At 45.5% G+C, this 8,343-nt stretch overlaps 1 pseudogene; it reads left to right on the top strand.

Annotated features, from left to right (window-relative positions):
* The first annotated feature begins 7,686 nt into the window (after positions 1-7,686).
* Positions 7,687-7,800, top strand: LOC120996682 (annotated as a pseudogene).
* Positions 7,801-8,343: the final 543 nt, after the last annotated feature.

Below are 8,343 nucleotides of genomic sequence, written 5' to 3'. Positions count from 1 at the left end.
ATGATTGAGGGGGGCTGTTATTACTGGCTGATGAGAGGCGCTGGGGGGCTGATGAGAGGCACTGGGGGCTGCTTTAGAGGCACTGGGGGCTGCTATGAGGCATGGGGCTCTTATCTGAGGTCTGATTGGGGGTCATTCATATTGGGGTCTGAGCTGAGGTGTGATCTGAGGTCTTATTAACATTGGGGATCTTATTGGGGCTTTTAGCTGAGGTCTGATTAACATTGGGGGTCTGATTGGTGGTCTGACCTGAGGTGTAATGAAAAATATTTTTTTCTTATTGTGCCCATTTCCAGCCCGGAGCCCAGAGCACTGATCCGGAGCAGCTTGGAGAAAATGGCCTCACAGTCTCCCACACTCCTTCTGCCCGGCCAAGCCAGCACCACTGAGTCTTCAGAACTGTAAGTTTATACCCGGCGAGCAAAAATGCTGTCCCCCCCAGATTTTTGGGGGTTCCTACACCCATGCTGAGCGTGGAGGAATCTAACAGCCTCCTTGATTTCTCTTGATTCTGTGTTGATAGGGTTAATGACCACTTCCCTTTTCTCAGCTGTTGCTCAGTGGTCATCACTTCTACCCTTTATAGTCTGACCCCACCCTTCTGACTATGCGGTAGATAGCTTCATTTGGGTTTGGCTGAGCTGGTGTGAGTTTGTCTCTGGTGTTCCTGTTCTTCCATCTCTACAGAAGTTAAGTGTCGTGCTTGTTTGTGTTTGTTATATCGCCTGTTGTTGTATCTGGGCCTGAGACAGAGACTACCATTCGTCCATCTGGGGAGGAATGGGTTGTCTCTGGTCCTAACCTTTTCCAGGGCCTAATAGGGATATAAAGACCTAGGTATTCTGCATATGAATATTCCTACCTTCAAGGTCTATTCATATTGATAGATAGTTAGGGCCCGGATTAGGGTTGTCTAGGAGGTGACCTGTTTCTTTCCTAGTTTCCAGGCCCAGTTACTGTTCCCCTTCCCTCCTGTGATCAGTGTGGAGTTTCTCCCCCCCACACACACTGATCGTGACATTATCTACTGCCATATAAATCGCCATTTCGTTCAGGTCAGTGCAGCTATGGATCCTATGTCTGTACTGGTCGAACAGCTGCAGGCACTGTCTTTGGAGGTAGCTGACCTCTGCGCGACAGTCTTACGTATTCAGAGATCACAGGCGGCTGGTTCCGATGCTGGGTACAGGCCTGCCCTGAACCTAAGGTTGCCCTCCCACACATATTTTCTTGGGATAGTGACAATTTCATTCGGTTCAGGTAATCGTGTAAATTGTACTTTAAGCTGCGTCCATACTCTTCTGGGGATGAGTGTCAACGTGTGGGTATGATCATTTCTTTGCTTAAGGATGATGCACAGTCTTGGGCTTTTTCTCTCCCGACCGGATCACCATCCCTCCAGTCAGTAGATGAATGTTTTAGAGCCTTGGATCTTATTTATGGTGACCCGGATCGGATCTCTCAGGCTGAGACCAAGTTACCTGGTTTATGGCAGGGAGAGCGCTCCATGGAAATCTATTGCTCTGAATTTAGAAGATGGGCTACGGATACGGAGTGGAATGATCCTGCTCTCCGTATCCAGCTCTGTCAGGTTCTATCTGAGAGGCTGCAGGACGCATTGGCCTTTCATGAAAAACCTGAGTAATTGGAATCAGCTATGTCCCTTGCTGGACGTCTGGATAGACGCTTGAGGGGGAGATCTAAGGGTCCTCACCCTCAGGACGTACTGTCAAATAAGGTGGCGGCTTCCTTTGACACTTATGGTAAAGAGACACCTGTGGTTACACCTTGTGAGGAGCCTATGCAGTTGGGGGGAGCTACTCCTGGGACTGCTGGTAAGAGCTCTGGTCATATGAAGGGAGTCTGTTTTTGTTGTGGAAAGAAGGGACATTTCGTGAATATTTCTCAGTACATTCAGCGTCAAGGTGTAAACAAAAGAAAAACGCTTAATCCCCAAATTACTATTGGTGGTGTGGGTGGGGATCAAGAAAACTTACTTTTGTCATTTACTGGTAGTACCCGATTTCTCCTGTCGGTCGAGGTGGCGCTAGAGTCCAAAATTGTGGAAATCGAGGTATTTATCGACAGTGGGGCTGGGGTTAACCTGATTGATGGACAGTTTGTTCGTATTCATGGGTTGACTACTAGTGCACTAGAGAGAAGCATTTCTGTCTTTGCAATTGATTCTGCACCTCTTACCCAAAAATGCCCGTCGCAGGTGGTAAATGACATCCATTTAAGAGTGGGTGATTTCCATCAGGAATCTATCTCCTGTTATGTGTTGGAGGGTCTGCCTGCTCCGATGGTTTTGGGCTTACCATGGTTAAGCAAACATAACCCTACCATCGACTGGCAAGCGAGACAGATTCTCGATTGGAGTGATTTTTGCATGGACAACTGTCTTAATGCGTCTTTCTCTGTGGTCACCACTAAAACTGTACCCTCGTTCATTTCCGAATTTTCTGATGTGTTTTCTGAGAGTGGTACCCAGGAGTTACCCCCGCATAGGGAGTATGATTGTCCCATCAATCTTATTCCTGGAGCTAAACTGACAAAATCTCGGTTGTATAATCTTTTGGAGCCCGAATGAAAGGCTATGCGAGAGTATATCACCGAGAGCTTGGCGAAGGGTCATATCAGACCATTAAAATCCCCAGTGGCTGCTGGGTTGTTCGTTGTAAAAAAAAAAAGATGGTACCCTTAGACCATGTCTGGACTTCCGTGAGCTCAACCGTATTTCCGTCCGTGGTGCTTACCCCCTTCCTTTGATTCCGGATTTGTTTAGTCAGATTGTCGGTGCCAAGGTGTGCTCTAAATTGGATCTGAGGGGGGCATATAATCTGGCAAGGATCAGGGAGGAGGATGAGTGGAAGACCGCATTTAATACCCCTGAGGGTCATTTTGAAAACCTGGTCATGTCCTTTGGGTTAAACAACGCTCCAGCGGTTTTTCAACACTTTATCAATGACATCTTTCATCATCTGGTAGGGAGATTTGTTGTTGTATATCTGGATGACATACTAATTTATTCTCCAGACATGGAGACTCATAAGGATCATGTGAGACAGGTGTTACAGATCCTAAGAGAGAATAAATTGTATGCGAAGATGGAAAATTCGGTTTTTGCTGTTCAGAAAGTGCAATTCCTGGGTTACCTGCTCTCACCCTCAGGTTTTCGTATGGATCCCGAGAAAGTCCGTGCAGTGTTGGACTTGGATCGACCCGAAAATCTGAAAGCGCTTATGCGGTTTTCGGGATTCACCAACTACTACCGTAGATTTATCTTGAACTATTCAACTGTGGTTAAACGCTTAACAGACATGATTAGGAAGGGGGTCGATTTCTCAGTTTGGTCGGAGGCGGCATTACAAGCCTTTTCTGCTGTGAAGGAATATTTTGCTTCAGCCCCTATTCTGGTGCAACGGGACGTGTCTTAGCCATTCATTGTAGAGGTTGACGCATTCCGAGGTAGGGGTGGGAGCAGGTTTGTCGCAAGGTCCTTCACCTAGTAAATGGCGCCTATGTGCTTTTTTCTTTAAAAAAATTCTCGACAGCTGAAAGAAATTATGACGTGGGTAATAGGGAATTGCTGCCCATTAAATTGGCTTTTGAAGAATAGCGCCATTGGTTGGAAGGAGCAATTCATCCTATTACGGTAATTACTGATCACAAAAATCTGGCTTACCTTGAGTCGGCTAAAAGACTGAATCCAAGGCAGGCCAGATGGTCACTGTTTTTCACCAGATTTATCTTCATTGTCACCTACCGCCCTGGGGTTAAGAACATCAAGGCGGATGCTTTGTCGCGCAGCTTTCCTGAGGAGGTGGGGGGTGATTCTAAAGATCCTAGTCCTATTTTGTCTGAAGGGGTAGTCATATCTTCCCTATATCCTGATCTTGAGGCTAAGGTGTTGGAGGCCCAAGAGGGAATTATTTGTTCCTTCAGACTTACGTCATAAGGTATTTGAGGAACATCACTGTACTGTCTTGGCTGGACACCCTGGAAGTCGATTTCAAGTCGCGCAGATTTTGGTTGCCGGGGCTGCGTAAGTGTGTTGAGGACTATGTGTCAGCCTGTTGTACCTGTGCTCGTGCTAAGGTGACACATACTCAGCTTCTGGATCTCTTCTTCCGTTACCCATCCCGTCCAGACCTTGGACGCATTTGTCCATGGACTTTATCATGGATTTACAAAATTCTTCAGGAAAAAACGTGATCCTGGTGGTAGTTGATTGGTTTAGCAAAATGGCGCATTTTATAGCATTGCCGGCTCTACCTAATGCCAAGACTCTTGCACAGGTGTTTGTCGATAACATCGTGAAACTACATGGCATTCCCTCTGATGTGGTGTCTGATTGGGGGACTCAGTTTGTTTCCAGATTCTGGAAAGCGTTCTGTACTCGACTGGGGGTACAATTGTCCTTTTCTTCGGCTTTTCATCATCATTCGAACGGACAGACGAGGCGCACCAATCAGAATCTGGAGACTTACTTGAGATGTTTTGTTTTGGAGAACCAGGAGGAGTGGTCTTCATTCTTGTTGTTAGCTGAGTTTGCCATTAATAATCATAGACAGGAGTACACTGATAAGTCGCTGTTTTTTTGGGGCATATGGATTCCATCCGCAGTTTGGCACATTTTCTGGTTCTCATACTTCCGGTATTTCTGAGGAGGAACGATTTTCCTCTTTGTCTTCAATTTGGTGGAAAATTCTAAATAACCTGAAAAAGATGGGCAACAGGTATAAGCGTGTGGCTGACAGGAGACGTATGAATGGTCCGGACCTGAGAGTGGGTGATTCTGTGTGGCTGTCCACAAGAAATATTAAGCTTAATGTACCTTCTTGGAAGTTGAGCCCAAGATTTATTGGTCCATATAAGATCACTGCCATTGTTAACCCTGTAGCCTTACGTCTTGAACTTCCTCAGGCTTTGAAAATTCATAATGTATTTCATAAGTCGTTGTTGAAGAAATGTGTCGAACCTGTTGAGCTGTCCTCCTTGCCTCCCGCTCCTGTCATGGTGGACGGTAATTTAGAATTTCAAATCAGCAGGATTGTGGACTCCCGAGTTCTCCGTAGATCCCTCCAGCATCTTGTCCATTGGAGGGGTTTTGGACCAGAGGAGAGGATGTGGGTTCCAGCGGCCGATATTAATGCAAATCACCACTTCAACCCTTTATAGTCTGACCCCACCCTTCTGACTATGCGGTAGATAGCTTCATTTGGGTTTGGCTGAGCTGGTGTGAGTTTGTCTCTGGTGTTCCTGCTCGTTCGTCTCTACAGAAGTTAAGTGTCGCGCTTGTTTGTGTTTGTTATATTCCCTGTTGTTGTATCTGGGCCTGAGACAGAGACTACCATACATCCATCTGGGAGGAATGGGTTGTCTCTTATCCTAACCTTTTCCAGGGCCTAATAGGGATATAAAGGCCTAGGTATCCTGCATATGAATATTCCTAGGGTTGTCTAGGAGGTGACTTGTTTCTTCCCTAGTTTCCAGGCCCAGTTACTGTTCCCCTTCCCTCCTGTGTTCAGTGTGGAGTTTACCCCCCCCCCCCCCACTCACACACACACACACACACTGATCGTGACAGTATGAGTCCTTTGCTTCGAAAAATGTTGCTAATTTTTGTTATTTTATACCATTCTAAGCACATTGAAAAAGTGGGCATGGTAAGCTATGTTAACCCCCATAACTTATTTGCCCCAACTCCAGCAGTGGGAAAACTGGAGGGGGAAGGGCTGCTTTAGATGCCAATATCTCCTGAATGGTAGCAGCTAGAAACATGCCACTGGTCTTGTTTGAAGGTTTAAAGCTACCAGAATGACAGCAATATGTTCAGTACAGGGGAAGATATCACTGATAGAAATCGGGATGCTGTGAATACAGCTGAAAGTGAAAGTAAAAACAGGTTTTACCCTCGATTTTTCACGACTTCATTTCTAACAGTAATTTCTCCTGTTGCTTGGACTTTAGCTGCCATTTTTAGCAGCCTGGAATTTTAGCTTTTAAACAAGACCAATTGCATGTTTCTAGCTGCTACCATTCAGGAGATAGAAGCATCTAAATCAGCTCTCCCGCCTCCATTTAGCTACTTTTCCCACTGCCCGAGCTGTGCAAAATAGTTAGGTGGTTAAAGGGGTATTCCCATCTGGAATATTTATGGCCTATTGATAGGATATGTCATGTAGGTCAGACAGGTGCAGGTCAGGATCGACCTCTGGGACCTGCTTCTATCTTCAGACCCGGACACTAAATTGAAGAACGAACACACAGTGCATGCATGGCCAACCTCCATTCAACACTATGGGAGTTCTGAAAAACGAGCTCTGACTTGGATCATTTCAGAAGTCCTATAGTGGTAAATGGAGGGGTGACCGCACTTCCGTGGCATGCTCTCCATTAACTGCTATGGGACTTCTAAAAAATAGCTGTCTATTTTCGGCAGCAAGATACAGTGGCAGTGAATGGAGAGGACCACGTCCTTGGGTGATGTGCTCTTTGTTCTGGGGTCCCATTCTGGAGATAGGAGTGGTTCCCAGAGGTGAAACACACATCTATCTGACATTTATAGAATATCCTAGTGATATGCCATTATATATGTCCCAGATGGACCATCCCCTTTAATTAGGTGCATGCCAGACTTGTCAATTACGACCTTGCAAAAGATGGGCAATCTTACTGCAGTAAGGGGGTGGCTTACAAAAACTTGGAGTGACATCTCTAGACAAAAGTGTTATGTTTAAAGATGTGATAGATGTGGCACAAATTAGGTCAACTCAGATTTAAATTTCCCTTATGATAAATTCCCCCCTTCCCTCTTCAGAGCACCTATGACATGTTCAATACAGAAATAATATGGCCCACCTTTCACAGAGACCTTTTGGCATAGTTATCAGGGCTGCCAAGATTGGTTCTGGTGGCTTAAGGGGTCCAAATGGTTTCTACCACATATGAGTAGATCATTGCTATAAATGTAAAGTGATTGTTGAGGGCCCTATTATAAATTTTGCATTGAGGCCTGGAGCTTCAAGTTATACCTCTGCTTAAATTCACATGCTGCCATGGAAATTTGGTGCCACATGATGCAATCGCCCAACAGACAAGCATTTGCTTGTGTTTACATACTGCAACAATTAGGAAAAAGCATTTTTCATTCCTGATCAGTGGCCCATGTAAAAAAGGCCCTTAGTGGACACACCAATTTACCAATTTCAGGTCAATTCCTATGCAAATTAGGTCTCCTCTAAAAGAAAGAAAACTGTCTCTCTACTGCCACCCTGTGAGTCATTGTCCAACCCATTATAGATCCTTGAAACAGGACTAGGGATATATATATCAGTAGGTCACTACCAAACGGTAGCACTAGAGAGACAGTATTTCTTTCTTCTGGAAAAGAGCTGATTTGCATACTTTTCACAGGAAGCATTGCCTGCAAGACTTATCAGATGGATCTCCACAAGCAGAACCAGTACCTTCCAAGAGCTAGACCAATTCTTTATTCATTTTATTATTCAATTTTTCAAGAGAACACTTAATGTATTGTTAGGATTCTTCCCTTCGAATGACCAAGGACATGACAAAAAGCATCACAGGTTGTGTAGGGCACTACCATAAAGCATCTATAAGGAAAAGCCATAGTGCCAACAGTGATTTCTCTAAGACGATGCCATACATTTGACTTTGAGAATCTATTCTCGGCCCTTTGGCTAAGATCAAGTGTAGTATCTGTTCTTATCCGTTGTATGTCCGGGCCATTTGTTGCCATTGGTAGGGGACCAAGGGCCTCCAGATCTAAGCCATGGGCTGGGTTGTTTAAAAGCCCAAGGTGCAGAAGTGCCCCATGAGTGATAACCCTGGGGTGCCCAAACTCACTGAGGGTGGAAGCCCACTGAGTGATGGCACATGTGCATGTACTTCACTTCCTCACAATTTGAGCTCACTCAACTCTCTTTGCCCGGGCCTTCTGGCTTGGCAAGATGATGATTTTTTAAAATTCCGTCCGAATATCCGGGTCGTAATGGCACACAGTTTTTCTGTTCACTGTGTGTTCGCTATCACTATCCATATTTGTTTTGTCACTAGGACCTTTCAAGGTTGCAGAACCCTTACAGGCTGCCCCCTGAGGTTGAGGGGTGTGTGTGTGTAATGATCAGGTTCCTCACCCCTCTGCAAACCCCTTGAGAGACCTCAACTGAGGCTATTGGCCAACACCTGTGGCTACAAGTCCCTGACCCTTGCAGGAGCCTTCTGGCCTTGAAGATTGGGGAATAGTTTATGTGAGGACCTTCTCTTGCAGAGAAGGCCTGCAATAGACCGCATCCTAGTGCATTTCTTTTGGGTGGC

This window comes from Bufo bufo, chromosome 3, assembly GCF_905171765.1.
Source record: "Bufo bufo chromosome 3, aBufBuf1.1, whole genome shotgun sequence".
Lineage (NCBI taxonomy): Eukaryota > Metazoa > Chordata > Amphibia > Anura > Bufonidae > Bufo > Bufo bufo.
This window is presented reverse-complemented; position numbering and strand designations above follow the sequence as displayed.